At 47.1% G+C, this 25,098-nt stretch overlaps 1 protein-coding gene across 8 annotated transcripts in view; it reads left to right on the forward strand.

Annotated features, from left to right (window-relative positions):
* TSPAN18 (tetraspanin 18) overlaps positions 1-25,098 on the forward strand; it is a 210,595-nt gene that overhangs the window by 9,395 nt on the left and 176,102 nt on the right. The window contains exon 2 of one of the 8 annotated variants that reach the window (XM_059722773.1): positions 17,031-17,152. The exons of the other annotated variants lie outside the window; for them this stretch is intronic. The gene's annotated coding sequence lies outside the window, so the exon portion shown is untranslated. The remainder of the gene's footprint in view (positions 1-17,030; positions 17,153-25,098) is intronic. 8 annotated transcript variants of the gene reach the window in all.

Raw genomic sequence — 25,098 nt, forward strand, 5'->3', positions numbered from 1 at the left:
GATGATTCCTTTGCTTTTAAGTGTTTGAAGGGACGTGTCAGTCATGAGCAACAGAGTCTGGAGAGATTAAGAAGTAATAGGACTTCCAGGAGTTTGGAGGGATTAAGAGGGCCTCCCTCCTCCCACCCCCCAGTACTGAAAAAGGCAGAAGATTTAAAGGTGCTTGCTGTTTTGCTATGTTGATACCAAGAATTGGGTGGAAAAAATAAGAGTTTTTGTTAAATGTCCATTTAAAAAAAAATTCCACTGCAAGGTTTCTGTAAGCTTACTCCCTGTCAGTGTGTTGTGGGTTGTGAATGGTATCCTCATGATGTGCCATTCATCCATAGTGTCATTAATGTTTAGACCTGGCTTTGTAGAGCCCAGTGGGTGGGAACTGAGAGTCCAGTTCCTCCTCGGCAGTGACCAGTGCTCTTAAAGTACAGTTGAATGGATGGTCTGAACACAAAACTGGGAGCCAGAGATGCCTCTATTCAAATCCTGGTTTTGATGGCTTCACAGCAAAGAAAGGGTTTGGATAGGGATGATCCTGCTTTAGGCAGGGGGTTTGACTAGATGACCTCTGGAGGTCTCTTCCAGCCCTACTTCTCTATGATTCTATGAAATGACAATTTGAGCTGGCTAAGAGGGGCCCCTGTATGGGGGAAAGCGTAGAGGGAAACCCACTTCAGTACAGAAGACCTATATGAATTTTATACCCTTAACCTAGGCCCTAACTGGATCTTCAGGGGGATTTTTGCAATCTGCTGGCCTAGGACTGGATTTTACCTGGGCAGCACAGGGTGATGCCATTACATTTTCTTTTGCCGTTTTCCATTTTTACCCTCTTCACTTTGCTTCCTGATGTAAAAACTCCTCTTTAAAGGTTTACTGTTGCCTGGTAGAAAAAAAGTATCCTATGGGGAAGGAATTCTGTTTAGACACTGAATAGCTTCTAAAATTCTGTTTAGACTTTTTTTTTTATTTTTAAGGTTTACATTTTTAATAAAAAAGTGTTTGTTGCTATTACCATCTCTCCATTCCATACTCTTCCCACTGATTGAATCTTTATTCAGGTATCCCATTGTTTTTTGCGCTCCTTCTCCATTTAAGCTCTCAGTTCCTTGATTCCAGTACATTGTCATTCTTTGTTCCGTATAGAGCACACCATGAGTGCTTAACAAATAATAAATATTAATAGTAATAATAGGGTTCTGTGAACCAGCAGCTTCAATGCTGCTTAAACTCACCTTTCCCTGCTGCTTATCCCCTATTAAAAGTTACTGTAATCCTTTGATTGTGACCGTAATAACTTTCACAGCAATGGATGGGGAAGTGACAAGCGAAAGATTATAGCTCCAGGTGGGGAAGCAGTAGCAGGAGGAGACAGACCCTTAAAGACACAAAGATGCTGCTTCCATTCAAACCTCTGTGGCAATAAAGAACGAGAAATAGAAAATATAGTAGGGGAGCAGAACTGTTTGTCTGAGGAGTGCTTTTTAAACAGGTTTCCATGAGGCGTCAGTGACCCTTCAAGGATAATTCTGTATTGCACCTCAGATGGTTTAAAAAAAAAAAAAAGCAATCCTTCTGAGGGAATATAATGCTTTTAAAAGGCTACAGTTTTAGCAAAGCTTTGAGGCCAGCTCTTGAGAAAAGTGCATCTCTGACTGGGAAGATGGATTGTTCATTTGAGATCCCCCTGTGACGTTCCTGTATGTTTCCTTTTAATTCCCCCTGTGGAGAGTTACACAGTTTAGTTCTTTTAAGTGGTATGGAGGGGAAAGCTACTGTCCACTCCCAGCGAATAAATAACAGTGTCCATGCACTGAATGGGCCGAGCTCCAAAGCTAACTTCCCCCACACAGTTGGCCTGCAGTAGTATTTCCCCTGCCTCAGAAATTGCACAAGGGTGAGGCAGGCGTAACATAGACAGGGTTAAAGTATGGGAGGTTTTATTTATTTATGGTAAAGAAAACTTGCATCTTCATTCCCCTTCTCTCATCTGTTTAATACGGTAATTTAAGACTCTGGCTTAGGAGAAATTGAGAGAGAGGCCAAGACAAGGCAGACTTCAGAAGGCTGAAGCTGTCCGTTTTGCACCGTATTGGTCAGTGCAGGTTTCTCAGCAGAACTCCTGCTGGGTGTGTTACATTCAGGGTCAGGCCTTTCGCACCTGAATTCAAGGTGGGGCAGGAGCTGGTCAGAATTTTTTGGGAAGGTAGTTTTTCATCAGAAAATGCTGATTTGCTGGAACTGACATTTTTTTCTTTGAGGGAAAAGAAAAAAGTTTTCAACAACTCTTTCCTTGACTTCCAGACTATCCTGTTCCAGAATAGCTAATATCTTGGAAGTTTTACCGCTGACATGGGATGTCAAAGATTCACTGAAGGGACAGGCTGGGGAGTTGGAGTGCCGTGGCTGCAGTCACTTCTGGAATGGCTCCTGCGATTGGCCACAGGCCCCCCAGTCGGTAGGATTGTCTGGAGGGACCCTGCCCTGGTCAGTGAGATTGGCCATGCCCCCGCCGCTGGTCACTGACTAGTCATTGGGGGGGGGGGGCACGTGCCCCACCGACTAAGGTGGCACCAGTCATCCATGTCTGGGGTGATCTTTTTCTACTCCCTCCTTGCCTTGTCATCCCTCTGCAGAAAGGATTTCAGGAGACCTTGGGTTCCGTCCAGTGCAAAATGGGGAAAAAGATGAATTCCCCTCATAGTCTGGCCACATCCTTAACCTGTCTCTTTGGCTTTGTAGGGTTTGTTTTTTATTCCATTGCATGTTCTCTGTGGTTCTTTCAGGGCAGAGGCAGGAACCTCAGTAGAAATGATCTATATATTACTGTGTGAAGGAGGAGAGCACATAGCCCTGGAGCACTTGCAGTAGATTTTGGCAGGGTCACAACTGTGCTGTGGGACACTAAAGGATCAAAAGACTTCTTAACATCTATTCCCCTTCAGGAATGTTGTTAGAAAAGCAGCTTGAACAGCCAAGGAAAATACAGTTGAACACTATATATTAGTGCCTGGCCCATCAGTGTTGGGCAGGATCTGCAAAATAATGCTCAGAGGGGTAGACAAGTTGCTTGGAGCTGGATAAAACACCTTCCTGCTGGTTAGAGTACAGTGCATTGGGGTGAGGTATAGCGTAAAGCAGGGTTCAAGAGTTACAGTAGGTTCAGCCTCCAGTTCCCCCTCCCATTTCCTATACCCTGCCCTTCCTCTTTTGCTGAGAGGAAGGAAAAGTTGCCCTCAATGGCTTTCCCATACATTGCCCTTCTGCAGAGAGGAAGCAACAAGGGATATTGAGACTAGTCACACAGTTATGCATGGGGCTTAGTTTTAGTGCCCACAGAATTGAGCACTCCCTTAACCTGGCAAATTTAGGGGCAGGCTTGTCCTGAATCCTAATATGCTTGTGCCAGGGAGCAGTGCTACTCCCAGGCATCTTGACTGGCTCTGAGGGGACCCTTGCAGGAGCTTGTCCATACTGACCATGCAGCTAAATTGTGTGCACTGGACTTGCTCTCCTGCTGCGATTCTATCAAAATTCCACTCTGCCTTTTTCTTTTTTTGGAGGATGAACAAAATATGCCTGGTGGTTTTAAACTGCACTTTACTCGTAGGCTAAGGCAAAACACTCCTTTTAAAGGCAAAATATTCCAGGCTGTTGCTATGTAATTGAATTTAAATAATGGGCAGTCCCAGTTTCCAAGAAGCCAAGTGCATCTACAAATGATTTCTTCAAACTTGGTTTAGAAAGGCTCTGGTGTTGTTGTCTTGTGACAAAACAGGGGAGGCCTCTCTTTCCTTTCCTTGTTCTTCTGGCTACGAATGTTTGTCAAGGAAACGTGGGACCTTTAAGGGCTGGGGGAATCAGAATCCGGGAAAAATACATCACTTTCATAGATTCATACATGCATCACTTCTCTATTCTTTGGTGATTAAAAGGACTGTGCTGCAGTTGTTGGCAGATTGTGTCTTCCCAGAACTTTCCCCAAAAAGGGATGTTGCACCCCTGATAAACCATGCCTGAGACCCTCAATTCAGATGTCATGACTCCAGTACAGCACACCCTAGCACACTTTTCCCCTCTGGGTCCTCCACTAGTAGGGGAAATTGTGATAGGTGGAGAATGGAATGATCAAGATTTACCCTTTATCCATCTGGGAGGATTCAGGGTTCTTCTTTTTCTTGTTTAGGGGCCCTAGCCTGTGTCATCTGCTATTAATAGGATTGGGTGGAGGGGAGATCTGATAACCAGATTGACTAGGAATTCAGGAGCTGCCACTTGAGAAGGGAAAATGAACAAGCTTCACAGTGTCCTGCAAGTCAGGTATCATGCACATTCCTCCTTGTGGCTGTTATGTATCTTGAAGTCAGTCCATTTAAAGGATATGCAACTTTTTTCATGGCTAAGGAAAGTGAATTAAGGAAAATGTGCCTGGAAAATAGTGTCTTGGATTCACTCACAGAGACATTCAAAGTGCATTAATTATAGATCAATAATCCAAACAGACAGCATTTATAAGACACCATGGAGGCCTCTGCCAAGGACACCTAGAACCTGGATGGTGCTGTCTGCCCTCACTAACTCGAGGGTCACTTCCAGTCCATTCTGTGCTAGTACAGATTTCCTTGTAGAATCACTCATGAGTGATTGTTTTAAGCAGAAGTGGTCACAAAGGAGACTGAACCGGGCAAAACAGCTTCCCATGGAGTACTACAACAGAACCTGCAGGGATACTCCTCTGTCATAGGAAAGTAGGGCCCTCAAGTCCCAGCGTGCACTAGTAATGCTTTGGTTAAGATGGAGCAGTGCATGCTGGGACTCACTTTCTGGACATCATCCTTCCTTGTGTAGTGGCATTCTGCTCCACTGTATTCTAGTTAGGTTCAACCTATCTAGGTTCAACCCTCAAGGTCCTGTCAAGCTTTCCCTATGTGAACAAAGCAAGGTTGCTCCCTGATCTTCTGTGCAGTTTCTCTAGCTCTCTCATTTATTTCACTTCCTCTGAGACTTTTCTTTTCTTTTTACCATAGGGAATTCTGTCTTCCTGTAAAATTCATGTCTGTCTAGACTCTCTATTGCTTAGCAAGGAGGAGGTGAAACAGATGCAATCATTGTAAGCTGATGATAAAGTAATTTTCTGGCTCTTCCAATAACTCTAAATGCATTCTAAAGAGGATTCAATTTATTAGCAGCATTTGTTACTCTGTATAAACTCCTGGACATAAATCAGAGATTGACTAGTAGATAATGAAATAGTGCCGTGTAGCTGGGTGAACAGATTGGGCAGGCATCTTGAACTGGTCGTATTGTAGCCCATCGAGCAGAACCTGTTTGGCATCTATTTCTTGCAGATATAACCTCTGTGTTGTGTTGTAGGGATTCTTCACTTTTTGACAGCAGGGAGAATCACTTACTCAGGGACCTGGAGTGCTGAGACTCACGCTGAGGTTTAGTTTTCAGACAGTGGAATAGATTGAGTCTTTGCTTTATGCCTTGGCTGATCCTTTACCCCACTCCTCTTCTTCTAGACCTCTTTAATGTGTGTCAAGTGGGATCCCCAGAATTATTAGTTGCTATTTAAAAAATCTTCACCTGGAAGACTATTCTCAGCTTTGCCACTGATATATTGTGGGACCTTGAGTGCATCTCAGAGCCAGACTTTCAAAGTGCTTCAGGGTGCAGATAGTGGGATTTTAAAAAGTGTCTAAGTGTTAGGAGCTTAACTTTCTTGATTTCAACAGGAATGTAGCACCTATCTGCAGCTGCCTCAGTACCTCTGCCTTGATTCCTCAGCTGAAACATAAAAGAACAAACCTGTCTTTTATGTTTATTTGGACTTTGGGCTCTTCTGGCCAGGGACTGTCTTGTAAGATCTAGCTAGGCAGGATACATAATTGCATAATTGGTAAAACTATGCCAACAGAGTTAACTTGCTATAGCTTTTCTTTATTCGTTTTTGTTTATTTCACTTAAACCCTTTCTAAAGTGACATGAACTAAAAAAGGGTATTCTTAGAATGTAGATTATGTCTGCCCTAGGACCTACATTTAGGTAATTGTTAGGTTAAATTCACACCAGAGCTTCTACCAGGATAACTTCCCAAAGTAAAAAAGTCCTTTGGCTGCCATTTTCAAAAGAACCTAACAGAGCTATATGCACAGCTTCCATTGGAGTCTAATGCCTTGAATTGTTATGGTAGTTATATGCCCATCTTCTTTCACCTCCCTTGAAAATCTCAGCCTGTCTGTTCAGTGCTTAACACAGTAGAAATTTTTTCTCACTCTCTAGGGGTAGTTGTAATACAAATATTAATGATATGGGTTGGGCTGAATCTTCTTGAGATTGCTGGGTTTAACCACATCTCTTATTTGGGATAGTTGTGAAAGGTCATTAAGTTCCTTTATGGAAATAGGAGGCTGAAATAATTGCTTCCACATCCTGAACACAAGGTGCACATCTCTACCAACGCCAGGGCAGAGGAGAGTTATTGAGTATTGCTTTGTGTGCAAATGTATGTATGCATAGGGGTGGTTCAGGAGGATCAGCAGAGATGGTTTAAAAAAACAGAGAAGGAAGCTTTAGCATAGCATGGTGTGTGGCCCTGGGAGATGGCTTTTGGCTTGGGGTGCTGGCTGAAAAAGTTTTGGTGCTGTGGGCAGGGAAACTTCCCAGATGGTTTGATTCTTCCTATAATTGTAAAAGCAGGACTTATGAATAATGCATCAAAGATACCTGTCTCCTTTACTAATTTTGCCTACCTGCAATAATCTGGGAGACCCTAAATTTGATTAGTGGCTTGGGTCAAAGGGAATAGCAGGGATAAGGCACACTAGTAATGTTTTAAGCCTTATGTAAGGTAGAGGAAGTGTCTAGAATGTTTTCTTTAGATGACAATATAATTTCCATAGGTGTGTTTGGAAAGATCGCAATGACATGTCACACTTTTTTTTTTTTTTTTTAGCAATGGTGAAAGTTGCTGGGTTGACAGCAAGAGTCTGAAATCCATATAGAGGCCAGAGCAAACTTTCCTTCTTTGCTTCCCAGGCATTTGTCACAGGAGAGAGGATGTTGTCCATTCTCTAGTCCATTTTGCTTTGACCTTCCTGTTGAGACAGCCAGCTAGACCACAGAGGCTTGACTTGCAGCCACTGAGTAATCTTTCCCAGCCAACCAATCAGTCATCGAATGGCAGTTTAGCCACTATCAATTTGCCAGGAGGCAAAAAGCTCCATGACCCCATTACCAGTCACCTGAGCCATCGAATCTGTATTAGCTAATGGGTGATTCAAACTAGTGTTGATGGAGTGACTCTATAAAGCAGGCACTGAGTCCAAGACATTTTGTAGAATGGGTTTATCTGCTTTTGCAAATATGTGAGTTCTGCCATCAGAAGCAGGGTCTGTTTAGCAAAAGTCAGTCTCCACTAAACTATGTTCCTGCTGTACATCAGAGTAACCTTTCAACTTGCTGATTTGTTTTTGTCTTTGGTGCAACTTGATCAAGAGAAAACACCATCTTGGCAACTATACCAGACAACTTCACTTCAAAATCCCTTTCAACACCATGCTATTTTTGGGCATCTATACATGCTATGGACCTCTGCTCCGATGTATGCTAATTAGCATGTGTCAGAGCAGACTCAATTAATCAAGTCTGCTGCAAATTTACTGGAGTGTGCTAATTAGCATGCTCCAGCAGCCTCCACATCACACGTATTCAGCGTCCCTGCATTTCAAAATGGCTGCAGGGGCGCTTTAACTAAAGCTCATCAAACAAGCTTTAGTTAAGCGCCCCTGCCAGCATTATGAAGCACAGGATGCTGAATACATATGATGCTGCAGGCATTTTAATTAGTGCAGCTCTCAGAGCCACTCTAATTAAAACATCCTCTCACCCCGGAGAACATGTATAGATGCCCTTTGATAGCAGCCCTTGCAGACATCTCTTTTTTTGCCCCCCCTAAACAAGCAGCAATAGATATGTATCTCGGATAATGAGAAAACCCCCATTACTAGGGCTGTGTGAAATGGCACTGTTCTGTTTTGACTTGCATTTTGAGGTTTCAATGGAACAACATTTCATTTCAAATTTCTTTTCAATTCAGAACCGCTGTTCCATTTCGTTTTGTTGAAACAGTGACACTGTTTTGACGTTGTTTTGATGTTTCGCCCATAGGCTATAATGGGTAAGCTCGAAACAGCCTTTCTCATCCGGCAGGCAGATCGGGAGCCCGCAACCCCAGTGCTGCAATTGAAGGGGCTTGATAAGGGAACTCAGCCCAGTTGCTCAGTTCCTCTCCCCAGCACTGCGACCAGGCTGAGGAAGAGAACTCAGCCCAGCTGAGCTGAGTTCCCCTCCCCAGCACTAGGATTAGGCTGGGGAAGGGAACTGAGCCCAGCTGGGCTGAGTTCCCCTCCCCAGCCCCATTGATTGCAGTGCTGGGAAGGTGAACTGAGCCATTGGGCTCAGTTCCCTTCCCCTGCACTGCAATCAGCTTCACGCAGCCTGGCTGTGAGAGGCAGGGAGAGCCAGGGCTGCACTCCGAGCTGAGCCACATGGGGCTGCAGAGCCTCTGGGAGTGCAGCCCTGGTTCTCCCCTGTCTCCCACCACTGGGCTGCTGGCTGCTTTGAAACTTGAAATGTCTTGAAACTTTCGAAACATTTTGACTGGCCTCATTTTGTTTCAAGGCTGTTTCGAAGCCCTTTGTTTCATTTCGCTTTTGCTGTTTTGAGCTCAGAATGAGTCAAAAGTGTCAAAACGAAACAGCCGGCAAAATTTCACACAGCCCTACCCATTACCTCACCACAGCACCTCACAGTCATTAATGGATGTTATCCTCACAACAGCCCTAGGAGGAAGGGAATTACTGTCCTATCATACAGATAAGGAAGCTGAAGCATCTGGGGCACTTTTACATGCCCTCCGGGGGTATCACTTTAATTAGTGCAGTTCTCAGAGCTGCTCTAATTAAAAGGCCACAATGTCTCGTGTATCAGCGACCCTGTGCTTCAGAATGGTGGCAGGGGTGCTTGAACTAAAGCTGGTTTGAGGAACTTTAGTTCAAGCCCCCACGCCTCCATTTTGAAGTGTGGGGATGCTGTTATGTGAGATGTGGGAGGCTACAGGAGCATAGTAATTATTACCATGCTCCAGCAGACTCGATTAATCGAGTCTGCACCATCGTGCTGTAATTAAAGTGTCAGTGCAGCCTCCACACTTGTGTACAGGCAGCCGCAGAGACTAAGTGGCTTGCTTGTGATTATACAGGAAATCTGTGGCAGAGCAGGGAATAGGGCTCCCAAGTGCTGTCCTATCCAGGTCACCCTGAAATGTACCATCTTTCTTCATTTGAGCAGTAACTAGGACACCACCTTCATGGAATGATATTTCAAACTTAAACTTGCCAAGGGGAAAAATTCTATTTTATAGTCTCTTACAAAACTGAATCTAGGAATTCTCAGCCTGACTTCATAAAAGCCAAAGCCTCCACATGCTCAAATCCTTACATTTCATTTTGACCATGTATTTACGACAGCTAAGTGGAAAATGGTTGTTGCATTTTAGGTTCTCAGTTGAAACTGAGGCCCTTCTAACCTGTCATAGGTGGTTACTTAGGAACTCTCTTTAACATCTTTATCAACGATGTGGACATTGGTGTCAGAAGCACACTGGCTGTGTTCGCTGATGACACTAAACTTTGGCACATAGCGTCCACACCTGCGGACAGCCTAGTGATCCAGGCTGACTTGAATAAACTTCAGTAAGCGGGTGGATACAAACCTGATGATGTTCAATACCGATAAATGTAAGGTATTATACCTCGAGGGAGAGGGGGGGAACCTGCAGAATACTTATAGGCTCGGCAGTGCTACGCTTCCTAGCACCACTGTTGAAAGAGACTTGGGGGTCATGATTGACCACAAGATGAACATGAGCCACCAATGCCATGTTGCAGCTGGTAAAGCAAACCAGACTCTGGCTTGCATCCATAGATGCTTCTCAAGTAAATTTCAGGATGTTGTCCTCCCGCTGTACTCAGCCTTGGTGAGGCCGCAGGTGTTCTACTGCATCTATTTCTGGGCTCCGCAATTCAAGAAGGATGTGGAGAAGCTTGAGAGAGTCCAGAGGAGAGCCATGCATGTGATCAGAGGGCAGGAGAACAGGCCTTATGAAGAGAGGCTGAGAGCCATGGGACTCTTCAGTCTGGAAAAGCACAGGTTAAGAGGGGACCTGGTGGCTGCTTATAAGTACGTAAGGGGTGTACATCTGGGAGAACGTCTGTTCGCCAGAGCGCCCCAAGGAAAAACAAGGACCAATGGTCATAAACTCCTACAAGACCATTTTAGGCTGGACATAAGAAAAAATGTCTTTACGGACCGAGCCCCCAAGACCTGGAATAGACTTCCTCCAGAAGTGGTGCAGGCACCTACTCTGGACTCATTCAAAACAGTTGGATGTTTATCTTGCTGAGATCCTTTGACCCCAGCTGACTTCCTGCCCTGGGGCAGGGGACTGGACTTGATGATCTTCACGGTTCCTTCCAGCCCTAATGTCTATGAAATCTATGAAATGATAGGGCACGTTTGCTGCTTTGCTGCTATCAAATAACATGTTGCTTTATTACACAAGCATTTTGAATATACCCATCACCACAATAAAGGTTACCCGTGCCAATTTTTACATTTTAAAACTGAGGGACTGCTGAAGCTCTTAAAGGGAAATTTAAGCCCTTGGCCCCATCGGTAGGGACCTATGGAGTATGCATTGCACGATTTTTGCAGAAACTGCAAATTTGAGCATGCTCTGGGTAAAATGGTGGGCTCTACAAGTAACTGCCTACAGCCTCTGTGCCTCTTGCCGCCAGTAGCCCCACTCCACCCCCTCTGCCCTCTCCTCATCCACCTTTCCCCCTTGCTCCAAGACTACAGGGTTTCCCTCCCTTTTCTCTGTTTGCTCGTACATTTCATAGTTTTCATAGACATTAGGGCTGGAAGGGACCTCAGGAGATGGAGTCCAGCCCCCTGCCCCAAGGGCAGAAAGTCAGCTGGGGTCAAGGTACACTTTTTTTTTTTTTTTTCTTTCTAGGAGCCGACCAAAATCATGGAGCCCACTGCTTGGGGATGGCCTGAAACTACAGCTTAATTACCTGATTAGGCCCAGGGAAGCTATTAATCCACACTTAATAACACATGGATTAATGGCTTTCCTGGGCTTAATCAGGGTAATTAAAGTGCAGTTTGAGGCCATGTGGCAATCCGTGGGGAGGGATGGGACTGCTGGGGCCCCTTGGCCAATCAGAGGCATATGGTGGGGGCCCGCCGTGCTCAGCCTGCCAAGATGGTGGCCAGCCCCGTGATCTGCCCACAAAATCCTCGAGTGCGGTAGACCCCTACCAATTAGGTGTCAAACACCCACAATTTCCAGTGCCTCAGACTTTTAGGAAGTGCTTGTCAAAGGTGCAGAGAATTCATAACTTCATTTGAAGTCACTGCAGCTGCGTAGGTCCAACACCTCTGAAAAGAAGGTTGTCTATGTGTGCGTCTTGACCTGTGAGGCACGGTTGCCAGTCTGTCTCCCAGGGTTCTGCAGTGTCTGGGAAGAACCACGCAACTTTAATCAGATTGCCCTGTAGTTGTTTGTTAATTAAAGCCAAGCTGGTGCACACAGCTTTTCTGACAGGAGGTGGCCTGCCTTTCTTGAACCACAGGGCTCTGCCTTTCCTGAGTGTGTTTGAGCCTGGCAGCTCCTTGGAGCCTTTTATCAAGGTATTAAAGAACGGAAAAACTTGGTGGTTGCCTCAAGCTGAGGAGGAAATGCTGTACTTGAAGGATTAATCTCAGTGCAATGAATTTTAAAGACTTTTTGCTATACATGTTGTAGAAAGCTATCAAAATGCTAATAGGTCTGCTGTCTTACCTCCAGCAGACTTTCTTTTTAACCCTTTCTATGTCAGGCATAAGGTTAAGGATGGGGAGAAGGGAATAAGTTGGGGTATTACCTAGGGCAGATCTGTGGGGGGTGAGCAGGGTGCAGTCGCACCCCTTTTTGATTCTTGCTGCCATTATAGGGATGAGGTTCCCAGTTCCTTTTTGGGCTGCCAGTGAGGTTGGCTGTGAGGGAGCTAGTGTGTTTCCATCGGGCTTTTGCGGACTCGGTGCTAGTTGTAGAGAGCTGCTTCCTCCCTCTGGGTAGAACAGGGCTGAGGTGGGGATGGAATATTGTATGGACTGTCTGACAGCTGAAGCAGCATTGTTAGCACAGCTAGGGCTTCGTGCAGTTCAGCTGCTGCTGCTGCAGCACTGGCTTCTGTTGGGTGACCCTAGTGTATCTAAGGGGGGATGGGGTAAACTCAAGGAGCAGATTTGGAGGGAGCACCAGACAGGGGGAAGCATGAGCCCATGGCAGGGCAGGGAGGTTCTGTAAGCAGGGTAAGAGAAGGCCATGCCCTAGCTACAGCAGCTGGATCCCACGCCTGTTCCCCAGTGGAGTGCAGGGTGCTCATGCTATGTTGGGTAACACTGTCCTGTTGAGGTTAGCTTCTTGAGATGCTGCTGGAGCCCCTGGGCTGGTAGGGACACCTGGGAGAGCTAAGCACAGAGGAGGACCAAGAAGAGTGAACCCATCTGTCACTATCCCTGACTGACCTGGGGCTGGGTTGGGGAGTCCCAGTGCTGCTTCTGCCCTGCTCTAGCCAAAGGCTTTGGGGAGCAGCTGTGTAGGATGTCTGGCTCAGCTGGGTCAGTGGCAGTGGCAGAAGGGTTCCTTCTTCCTGCCTCTGCTCTCAGCTGTGGGGTAGAGAGAACCTGCCAGCTGCTTCCGTCTTGGAGCACCACCACCACCCCATGCAGCTGCTTCTGGCAAATGGAGCCCCTGGCTGATGGGAGACATGAAAGGGCTGGGCAAGGACCAGATGCTAGAACAGACATACCTTCCACTATACCCTGCTGAACAGGGGACTCCCAGATCTGCTCCTGCTCCAGCTGTGGACTGTAGGAAGCACTGGTACAGGTGCCAGGCTCATTTAGGGACAGCAGCTTTGGCAGCCACAGTGGGTGGGTCCCTCTTTCCTTCCCCTGCTCCCCACCTGATCTCCCTTCCCTCCAGTGTCCCCTGCTGGCTCAGGGAGTCCAACTGCACGTGACCCCCCAGGGGCATCAGCTACAGCCCTGTTTTCTAAATCCTGGCTTCACACATGCGTGTTAATACAAAGATAGTTTGGACCAGTTCTTTTTATAGAACTTGAGGTACTCTATTCCACTCCCTCATACCAGATTGATGCTAGTGCAACTATTGACTTCAGTGTAGTTGCTCCTTATTACACCAGCATTAATTACAGAGGAATCAGGTCCCAGGTTAACAGCGAAGACAATTTTAGTTGTGCAATGAGACAGTTGTGGCCTCTTAGAAGGAAAAGCTGCCTGAGAAGCTGGTGTAAAACTGTGATGGCAAGCAGTGGTGAGCTGTGGGCTGCTGTGTCTCCACTTCCCAAGCTAGCTCATTTGGATGAGTTTATATCAAAAGTCATCAATCTTTTTAGGCTGCAGGCGACCCAGTTCAAGTCAGAGGCAGGTGGTTGGGTGCTAGGACCTGGTTGTTGCTGCCACCACTTCTCACCACAATGTGGGGAAACTACCACTGCCACTACTTCTCTCCTCACTGGCATGGGGAGAGCAACTGGTACTAGAGCCCCACATCCACGAGCCAGATAGAACAGCACTGTGGACCAGATCCACCCCATGGGTTGTAGGTTGCCTGGAAAGGTAGTGTTTACACCATTGACTGCACTGTAGATGCATCCTGAGATTCTGACAATTAACATCTCAGGAAAAAGTTTATCTTCCATTCCTTTTGGATTTTTATCTGGGTTTTTGACATGTCAGGCACATTACTTTTAACTCTTCAGAGAGCCTGTTTATCTGGTTCCAAACCATAATGGGAATATTTCTATCACTTTGGAAAAAATCAGTAACTGGGTTTGTGAGCACTACTGAGATTCTGCCTTTCCCCTAACCCTCTGTGAAGTATCCTAGAAAAATGAATCTCTTTGTGCTTACCTTAAGTCAAGCTTACCCAGGCAATTTCAGCTTCCAGGGGGAATCTGAATCGCTGGGTTGTTGGTTTATCTTCATTATGCCTTCACTTTTAGATTTCATTGGACTTCACACTTTTTTTAAGTTAATTAAGCCATATACATGCCTATTAAATCACCTTCCCTCATACCTTCAGAGCATCAATGTTTTCCACCTACTTACTGTCTCCCCAACCTCTCCCAGATTAATATCACAGCTAGGGCAGCTGGTGGGAGGAGGGGTGCTGTAGCAAAGATGTTTTTTGATGGTGGATAAAAGCAAGTGTAGGAGTTATTGAAGAAGGAAGAAACTAAGCAAAGGCAAGCAGACAATATCAGTGGGAGACTGTACCTTGTAGTCACACCCTCTTCCCTTTCCTCCCAAAATGACAAAATGGCTACGTGGGACATTTAAAACTGGACTAAGCATTGAAGAACAGCCTTTACACAGTAGTTCTGCTTTGAAAGACGGGGAAAGCTGAAGCACTGAACTGACAATCAGGAGCTCCCAAAATCTAGTCCTGATGCTTGACACTGGCTTCTTGTGTGGCTCTGGGTAAATCCCTGAATTTGCTAGCACTTTCAATGAAAAACTGCAAGTCTGGATAAAGGGATTTGATAGATACAGTATTTGGACCAAATTCACATGAAGGATTATTGTGTTGTGCTTCAAAATATGGTTTAGGTAATGCAACCTGAAATGAATACAGTCTGCTGAAAATGACTACAGAGGGGTGCGTGTGTGTGGAAGAGATACTGCCTTCTATGCCAGGGAATGAAGAACTGGTCAACTTCATGTCAAGGGCTAGATACTGTTGACCAGGGCTGTTCAAATAGTAGCCCATGAGCTGGCCCCTGAGGAGATTAAACTGTGGCCCCTAGATTCTTGCCTCACCCCCCCCCCCCCCCCCCGGGCTCCTGCTGTTTCCCCTCTTTTCCTCTGGCTTTTCCCACTTGCCTGTGCCCCAGGGTGCAGGGCTGCGAAGTACAACAGGGAAGCCCATTGTTGGGAAGCTGAGGTGGGGGTTGCAAATGCACACAGTGCAGGGAGGCTGCCCATGTGATGTAGTGGAGGGGAAGGGGGAAACTGCCCTCATGTCCAGGGCAGCAGGGAGGAGACACACCTGGGACCTGTGGCTCACAGTAGCACAGCTCCCTGCTGGTGCAGACCACAGAGAGTGCAGCTTGCAGCCCCCAGCCACTTAAAAGTTGGAAAGCTTTGCTGTGAACAGTCTTTGGAGATTCTCCTTTAGCTCAAACATTCAGGGCTTTTGGAGCAGGAGGATGTGATTGTTCTCCACAGTGCAAGCGTGAATTGCAAATGTCCTTACCCATGCTGGTATTAAAATCCTACATTGGTAAATAACGTTGTGAATTGTAACATTAACAAATTACATTTTAAATATTTTTACAAATTTTTCCCGTCCAGTTGTTATACTTCGGGTTTTTTTCTTTGTATTTCTCCCAGCTCTGTCAGAAAAAATGGCCAAGTCAATTTCACTTGTATTTATAGTCAGTTTCCAATGAGGTTTCTGCTGTATTTATAGTCAGTTTCCAATGAGCTGCTTTCTGAATCTTGTACTTAACAATGGATGGATTTAGATCCTGCAGAGGAAAGTTATCCTTTCAATAATAAACTGTCCTTTGAAGTTTTGGCAGTGTTTCATGAATGTTATAGTTTGGGTTTATTGTTTTTTCCGTTTCATGTATTATGTTGTCTTCATTGATTTGAAAACAGCAGTACACAACTGCACATAAATAGCCAAACCCATCAGGGACAAGCAACAGTTATGAATGCAGTTCCCTAGGCCAGTGCTTCTCAAACTATCTGATGTGGTACACCGGCAATTTTTTTTCCAGTGGGCCAGGGACCGGTGTCCGGTTCAGCCGGTGGCAGCAACTGCATGTAAGAACGCTACACAAATGCGCGACTGGCTGTTTCTTTCTCTTTCCTCACCTTGCGCGACATGACGTCACCTGGAGTGTTGGAACATACGAACTGTGGCGCTCTGACATATCAATGTTATGCTTCTGAAAATATATTTCTTTCTTCCCTGGCAACTCGCTGTGGACCGGCAAATATATTTCTTTCTTTCCTGACAACTCACTGCAGACCGGCGACTGGTGGCTCGCAGACCGGCACTGGTCTGTGGACTACCACTTTGAGAAGCACTGCCCTAGACTATGAAGCAATTCCCCTCTCAGATCTCTGAACCCCGAATAACGACCGACCAGTCTAGGCTTGCTGTGTAAGGGTGTGAGTGGGGGTTGGAAGAATATGGGAATATAAGGGGATAAGGATGGCGGGGTCAGATTGTGTGCATGACATGTCATCTTTTGCTTTTCTAGTTAATTAACCAGGTAACATCTGGAGGTTAAATATTAAACACAAAGGTACAAATCAAAACATTTCTGAGGAAAGCTTGTCTTTGGAGACAGGCTCTTGGGTGAGCCTGCAACCTGTCATTACTGAGCAGATCAGAGAGTGGGATGTGCAGGCTTGCTTTGGTAATAGTATTTAATAGAAAGATGGACTAAACAGACATCTTTCTTTGAGAGGGCAGTGCAGGTGTTCAGATGGAGCACAGACCTACTCGGATAGCTTCATTAAGGGCTGCCCATGGGAAATAGTTTTGATACAGAACAGAAGAGGAATGCTGCTGGATTTTTTTATTGTTGTTTTTAACTGCATGGGTAATTTTGCAAAGCTCAGTCTCCCCTTCTCATATAGATGGAATGTTTGAAATGCACCGTTGGTATTAATCAGCAACTGCACATCCTAGCATCCTGCAGCTGTTAGCTGCGTGCATGTTGGGGGGAGGGGGGGCTGCTCCATATCAGTGCTTACTTGGACGAACTTCCTGCATTTGGTACTGTGCATTTGGGTGAGATCATTACTTAAAGAAGTGAGGGTCTGGAGTACTAAAGCTACATGACTATTTAGTGACTATTACTACTACTACTTTATAGGGGTGCACCAATAAAGATTTTTTGGACTGATACCAATGGCCGATTATTAACAAGCCATATCGGCCAAAATTGATCAGATTGCCGATAGCAAGCCCAGCAGCTTCAAGAGCAGCATCCTGCTGGTAAGTCTGTTGGAGGGAAGGGGCATGGGGAGGGAAAGGGCATGGGCTGGCAGATTGAGGCCCCCCCCAGTGAGGGAGGGAGTGGGGCTGGAGCAGGGGTAGGCACTGCCCAGCTGCATGGGGCATGGGGCAGAGCCATGAGTGGCTGGTCTGAGAAATGCGGGGGGCAGCTCCCACTGCTGTGTGCACCTCTGGGGGAGGCATGAGGGTCTATAGGCCCCCCTGGATCTGTGCCTGGGGCAAAGGTGGGCTGCTCCTGGGGCCAGGAGTGGCATCAGGCTCTTCCTGGCAGGGGTTGGGCCAGGGCAGTGCTGGGAGGGAGGGCTTGGGGCGGCTATGGTGAATTTTGTGGTGGCTGTAGCCCACCCCATAGCCCCCTCCCAGCACCACTGTCACCTGCCCCGAGTGCAGCCCCAGCCCCACTACTGGGAGTAACAAGGAATAATGGCCATAAGTTGATGGAGAGTAGATTCAGGCTAGATATCAGGAGGCACTACTTCACAGTCAGGGAGGTTAGGATCTGAAACCAGCTTCCAAGGGAAGTGGTGCTTGCTCCTACCCTGGGGGTCTTCAAAAGGAGGCTAGATAGACACCTTGCTGGGGTCGTTTGACCCCAGCATCCTTTCTTGCCCATGGCAGGTGGTCAGACTTGATGATCTGCTCAGGTTCCTTCCGACCCTACCAACTATGAAACCCCCCTGTCGGGAAGACCAAGTGCAGTCTGCCCTTACCCTGTGCACAGATCTGGGGGGCACCCCCCCCCCATGTCTCCCAGATGATACTTGGTCCCACACCCTACGCTGCCCTGGCTGGGCAATGGCTGCCCCTGCCCTTGACTCAGCCGCACTCGCTCCCTCACTGTGGGGGCCACAGTCTGCCCCTGCCTGTATGCCCCTTCCCTCCCCCACACCTGTTCCCCTCCAGCAGACTTATCGGCCAGATGCTGTGCTTCAAGCTGCCGGGCTGCACTGCTGGACATGTGCATGCTGTGGCTGTGCCCATGCATGTGGCATTTATCAGCAACAATATTGGCCACATGAACCAAAAAAGTTGATTGCTGATAACGTCAAGTTTCCTTTTATCAGTGCCAATACAATGTGGACTGATGTATTGGTGCACCTCTACTACTTTAGCTACTAATACTTAATACTAATATACTAAATGAGTATTTAACTATTCTTTGGATCAAGAGCTAGAATTTAAATCCTTCCCTTCCCAGCTAAGTTCCAAGGCAGTGGGCAAGGTTAGCTCATCAAAAGAGTTTGCATATGGGAAGCTACCATGGAGTAGCTGAGGCATTGTAAAACCCCACCCTCATTTACCTTCTAGTAACTTGTCCATGTAGCCAAGCCTAAGGAGTTGTTCTTTTTCTCACATTCTCTGTTCCAATTAATGTTTCAGTATTTTATACCAGCTGGAACAGTTTGACCAGGACAGGGTGAGAGACGCGCACTCTCCCCTAGGTGGCTAGGCCGCTGTCCTCATGGGCAGATCCAGGGTTTCATAAAGCGGGGTACAGGACCAGCAGCCTGCACTGCAAGGGTGGCTGCACACTCTGCTCTGCCTGTGTCACCTGCCCCCCCCCCCCCCCCCCCCCCCCCCCGGGTCACAGGAGCAACAGCAGGAAACATTAAATCCCTCAAGGTGGTAGGGTTGCCAACTCTGTTTGAATCTATTCCGGAAGGTTTCTAGAATGCCAATGTGCCCGCATGCTTGCATATATCAGTTACAGATTACAGTGCATAGACTTTACATCAGAAAGGCAAATTCACATTACTATTACATTTTAAGCACCCACTGGACTACTGTATAAATCAAATGCAACATTTAATATTTAAGGAATGCCCTATCATTTTTCAATCCTGGAGGGTTGGCGACCCTACAAGATGGTAAGAAAACTTTCTCCCCACTCCCTTCCCCTCTATGCTCAGTCGCACATCCCTTCTTCTACCATTCCTTTCTCCCCTCCCCGACTCCCACTCATTGCTGCTGACTCTGGGGCAGGAGAGGCAGCTCCAGAGCTGCTCCCATCCTGCTTTAGCTGGGTTGCACATAGAGCTAGGCTCAGCTAGTGACAGCAGAGGTAGTGGGTAGGTTCCCTTTCCCTTTTTCTACCCCCACCCCCCACGCCTGCTCCCTGGTTGGTAGGGAACAATGGGAGGGTTGGGGGGATGGGACACAGCAGGGAGGAGGGACTCACCTGCTGCTGTCTCCGGCTGAGCCCAACACCAAGGGATACGTGGCTGGAGTGGGAAAGAGCAGCTCTGGAGCTCCCTCCACTCCACTTTGAAAATAGCTGGAAAAAGCAGCAGCAGTGGGTGGGGAAAGGGGAGGGAAAGTGGTGCTGAGGGTGGAGGGGAAGAGAGGATGCTTGCTTCACTTGCTTCAAGGACTTAAACATAAGTCCCCTGCTACTGCTTCCATAGGCTGGTTGACTGAAAGAGGGATGCACCCCTGAGTGTCCTTGAGCACCAGGGAATGTATGGGCTCAGAAAAGGCATTTGAACCAGGATTTTCCACATTAGTTTCCTAACCACTGACCCCTACCGTATCCTGGGGGGATGAAGCAGCAATACCTCCATTTTGTCAGTGGACCTTCTTTTAAGTCTCTGATATTTTTATTTGGCCCAAATTATTTCAGTTGAACCTGAATTCGCAGATAGTTTGGTATTGATTTAAAACTGTAGTTTTCAGCAAATGATCTGTTAATGGAAAGGTGCTTTGCCTAGTTTTAGGCTGCAAATTGGAGGCTTGGATTCCTGGGCTGTTTATAAACATTACCATTTTCTAGGTTTAATCTGGACTACAGGTATCACTATATACATGTGTATATCTGTAGTCTGAATTAAAATTGGCTCCAGTTTGAATGAATTAATCCTCATTGAATGAGGATCAAAGTTAATGCAGACTAGGGAAGTCCAAATTTGGCCATTTAAACTGTGTATACCATGTTGCTTTTAGAAAAACAGTCCTTAGGAACTCAGATAAACATTCCTTAGGAATGCAGGCAAGCATTTTGCAACACAAAAGAAGCACAAAGTAACACCTTGGCAAAATCACATGCCTCACTGACTAAGCCTCCCAGTCTTGCCCAAGCACACCAGCTACTGGTCTGTGAAGGAGGCAAACACTCATGATTGTCTATTAACCCTTAATTTGAATTGAAATTTAATTTGAACTGTGTGATGCATATCAGTTAACATAGTTTAGAAAATGGTGAGCACATCTACAAATGGCCCTGGTGTCCAGGATGCTTGCTAGGAATAAACAGTGCCTTGGTCTCCTGTGAAGCACCTTCTCTCCACTAATCAATTGCATTTCCTTAGGAAAGGGATTCCAGCTTCACATACTATGATTCTGTCCCAGGGTGACTTTTAACTGGATTCAAATTTGCTCATTTGAATGCACGCTAAGGAACGATTTGCACTCCTTGACCTGGACTTTTCCTAAGCACTCTAGAATTCACTTAATGGTCTGCTGTGATGGCTTACACGACTTAGTTATCCTGGAGATGAATTTAGCCTTTTGTACTTCTATGGATCTTGGATATCACCCGTAGACAATTAAACGGGTCTCAGCAGCCTGGAGTCACGTAAAATGTGACTACAAGAGCGGAACTGCAGTGGAATCATGCAAAAGGTATTTGTAGGACGGGGTGGGGAATAGTATAGTAGTTTCTTTCCTTTTATTTTTAGAAAGCAGGGAGCCCTCAACAGTGAATTTAGCCAAGTAACTGCTGCCATCATAGTGTTATGGCTACATAACTTGGGTAAAGAAACTTAAAGTGTGCCCAACTCCTTTAGTACAAAATTTGAAACTTGCTTGTCTCTGAAATGAACCCCAGTGGCTGAACCAAGACTCCTCACTGAGCTACCTCCAGCTTTCTGTGGGTAGTCTGATCCGTAGGCAGAGGGAGAGGATAGGAAATGGAAGCCACAGCTCTCTTCAGTAGCTTTTTGCCCCTACTACTGATATGTTCAAAGATATGGACACACAACATAGCCATCTCATTGTAATCTATCCTTAAGTGGGTGTACATGAGGAAAGAATATCATGTGCAGCTATACACTGTTATAACTTGCTAGAACCCAATGTAGAGTTACTGTGCGAAAAATCAGAAGTAAAGTACACTGGTGTACGTTATACCTGTTAGGTGGTACGTGTCTTCTATTGAGTTAGCTATTTGCTTAATGCAAAAGACTATTATCAGCTCTTTTGCCACCTAGTGGTGAGATGTTGTAATAGTATCTACTCTAGCAGCTATTCTGGGAGAGTTTATCAAGCAATCATCTGCCTGCTCTAGGCTAGTTACACTGGTGCCAATATGCTATGCATCCAGGTCCAAGTGGAAACCACAGTGGCAAGAGGAGCTGCTTTCTGACTTTAGACCCCAGAGAGGCACTGCCATAGCCTGTGTGAAATAGTGGAGACAATACTGGCAGACCTGCTTCTGTGTTATCTAGCCAAACCAGTGGGGAATGATGAAGACACTATTATGAAATTGTCCCTGTTTTTTGGTTTAGTCCTGCTCCTTCCTTTCAAGACAGAGCTGCAGTTAAGAGGCATTAGCTATAAAATACTTGCCTTACTCTGCTCCTTTCTTCTGTCCCACATCATTCCTGCTCCTTTCATGGATGCCACAGCTTGGCCCCATTCAGGGGTGGATCCAGGTTGGTGCAACTGTCCCCAGCTGATCCAGGTGCAGGAGAAGTGTTTGTCATGGGAGACTCCATCCTGAGGGGGACCAAAGAGACAATCTGCCACCCTGACCCCTTAGCCTGGGAAGTCTGCTGCTTCCCAGGTGCCCGTATCAGAGACATTGCGGAGAAGATCCCTGAACTCCTCCAGCCCACTGACCACTACTCTTGTGCCCACATGGATAAGAAGCATAATGACATGGCTCAGAGCACTCCCAGCCAGGTCATGAAGCACTACAGGGATTTGGGAGTGGGGCTTAAGGGGTTGGGGTGTTGTACAGGTGGTGTTCTCATCGATCCTCCCAGTCTCAGGCTATGGACCAAGGAGGGAGAGGAGGATCCAGGTAGGGAACCAAAGACTGTGGCACTGGTGTCATCAGGAAGGCTTTGGCTTCCATGACCACATCCCGCTCTTTGGAGAGAGAGGCAGTGAGCTGCTGGGAAGGGATGGCCTCCACCTCTCTCCGCTGGGGAGGAGGTTCTTTTCAGCCAGACTGGCTGACCAGCTGCACCAGGCTTTTAAACTAAGCCCACTGGGGGATGGGGGGACTACTGCCACTGCTGGCTCGCTGAGCAACCCTTGCAAAGCCAGCAGGCTAAGGCACTCAAGCGAGCCCACTCCTGCCCCAGCCCTGGAACAAACTGTAGGCAAGGCAAGGGCCCCCAAAGGGACACTTGCGTGCCTATACACAAATGCCAGGAGCTTGGGGAATAAGCAGGATGAACTTGTCCTCCTGCTAAACTCAAATAATTATGATGTGATAGGGATAACAGAGACCTGGTGGGACTCTACCCATGACTGGGCCACGGGTATAGACAGCTAAAACCTGTACAGAAGAGACAGAGTGGACAAAAGGGGCAGGGTTGTAGCTCTCTATGTTAAGGAAAACTACGCGTCCCTGCAAGCCAATAATGGTGCCCAGGGTGGACGACTTGAGACCCTCTGGGTGAAAATCCATGGGGAACATGGCACAGGGGACACTATGGTGGGAGTCTACTACAGACCTCCAACCCAGGGTCAAGTATCAAGACCTCGACCACGAGTTCTCCAGGGAGTTGACTGAGGCTGCACGCTCCCGGTGCGTGGTGGTTGTCGTGGGAGACTTCAACTACCCAGACATCGTGTGGGAAGAATGCTCGGCCAAATCTGAGCAGTCACAAAGCTTTCTCTTGTGCATGGACAAGCTCTATCTGACGCAGGAAGTCTATGGGCTGACGAGAGGTAAAGCACTGCTCGACCTGGTACTGGCAACCAGGGACAACCTAATCAATGATATAATGACCAAAGGGAAGCTGGGTGACAGTGACCAAGAGCTGATCACCTTCACCATCTGCCATAAAGCTGGCAAGTCAGTCAGTAATACAGAAGTCCTTGACTTCAGGAAAGCTGACTTTGACAAGCTAAGGAGGCTTGTCAGTGACACCCTAAAGGGCTATAGCCCAAAGGGGAGGAGAGGGCAGGACGAGTGGTTGCTCCTCAAGGGAGCAATTCTGGATGTGCAAGCAAAGTCAATCCCGTCTCGGAGGAAAGGCAGCAAAAGGGCACAGCAGCCCCATTGGCTCTTCCGGGAACTAGCGGACCTCCTGCGTCTTAAAAGAAAGACCTACAAAGGATGGAGGACTGGATCCACCTCCAAGGAGGAATACTTTGCACTGGTCCAGACCTGCAGAGAGTGAACCAAGAAAGCCAAGGCTGTGACGGAACTCCAACTAGCTACAAATATCAAGGACAATAAAAAGTACTTTTTTAGATATGCGGGGAGCCGGAGGAAAAGCAAGGGCAACATTGGACCCCTGCTAAACCAGATGGGACAACTGACAACTGACGCCCAGGAAAAAGCAAACTTGCTAAATGGGTACTTTGCATCAGTTTTTCACCAGTCCCATGGGACACCTCTGCCCACTATGGGACAGGGAGGCCTGGGTGAGGGAGCTCCCTTACCCTCCGTCAATGCTGACCTTGTGAAGGAACACCTTGAGAGGCTGGATACCTTCAAGTCAGCTGGCCCTGACAGTTTACCCCCCAGGGTACTCAAGGAACTGGCTAGCATCATAGCTCAGCCCCTGGCATGGGTCTTTGAGAACTCCTGGTGCTCTGGTGAAGTGCCTGAAGATTGGAAGAAGGTCAATATGGTGCCTATCTTCAAGAAAGGGAGGAAAGTAGATCTGAAAAACTACAGGTCCATCAGCCTGACCTCTATCCTGGGAAAGGTCTTGGAAAAAATTATCAAAGAGGCCATGCTTAACAGGCTGGCTGCTGGCAACATCCTGAGGGACAGCCAGCATGGGTTTGTTGTGGATAGGTCTTGCTTGACCAGTCTCTATATGATCAGAGGTCAGGATAACAGGCCTTATGGTGAGAGGCTGAGCGCCATGGGACTCTTCAGCTTGGAAAAGCGCAGGCTTAGAGGTGATCTGGTGGCCACCTATAAGGTTATCGGGGTGCTCACCAGGATCTGGGGGAAAGTCCATTCACCAGAGCGCCCCAAGGGATAACAGCGTCAAACGGTCACAGACTCCTCCATGACCATTTTAGGCTTGACATAAGGAAGAACTTCTTTACTGTCCGAGCCCTCAAGGTTTGGAATAGACTGCCGCCGGAGGTGGTTCAAGCGCCTACCTTGAGCTCCTTCAAGAGATATTGGGATGCTTATCTTGCTGGGATCCTATGATCCCTGCTGACTTCCTGCCCCTGGGGCAGGGGGGCTGGACTCGATGATCTTCCGAGGTCCCTTCAAGCCCTAGCATCTATGAATCTATAAGCCCTGGAACTACTCCTGCTCTGCTCTAACCAGCAGGGTTCAAATGATGCTTTGACTCTTGTTGGGCTCTGCAAAAAAAATTTGGCTGTCTGTCACAATGCCCTAATAAAATCGGAGACACCCCGCTCCCCTCCCCCCCAATCCCCCCGGTTATGATTTTCAGATGTTACAGGGGGGCTCTCATCTCTTATGGGGGGGGTTCTGCCCTCCCCAAGCTCCCCCCTAATTTGAACCCTGCTAACCAGAGACTGCAAGGAGTGGCTATATGGGATGCCCAGCAGTAGTGGTTTGCAGGTTTCTTATTCCAGCACTTACTTCCTGCCCCTGCTGGCTGGGAGCAGGCACTGTAAGGAAGAGCCTATGTGCTGCCACCACTGTCTCCAGCAGATGCAGGCATGGGGGCAAGGGAGAAGGGGCAGAGCTGCTTCTGACTGACCTGCTCTTGCTCCACACTGTAGGGAACAGCTGTGTGAAGTTTCCAGATCAG

The sequence above is a fragment of the Alligator mississippiensis genome, chromosome 2, assembly GCF_030867095.1.
Source record: "Alligator mississippiensis isolate rAllMis1 chromosome 2, rAllMis1, whole genome shotgun sequence".
Classification (NCBI taxonomy): domain Eukaryota; kingdom Metazoa; phylum Chordata; order Crocodylia; family Alligatoridae; genus Alligator; species Alligator mississippiensis.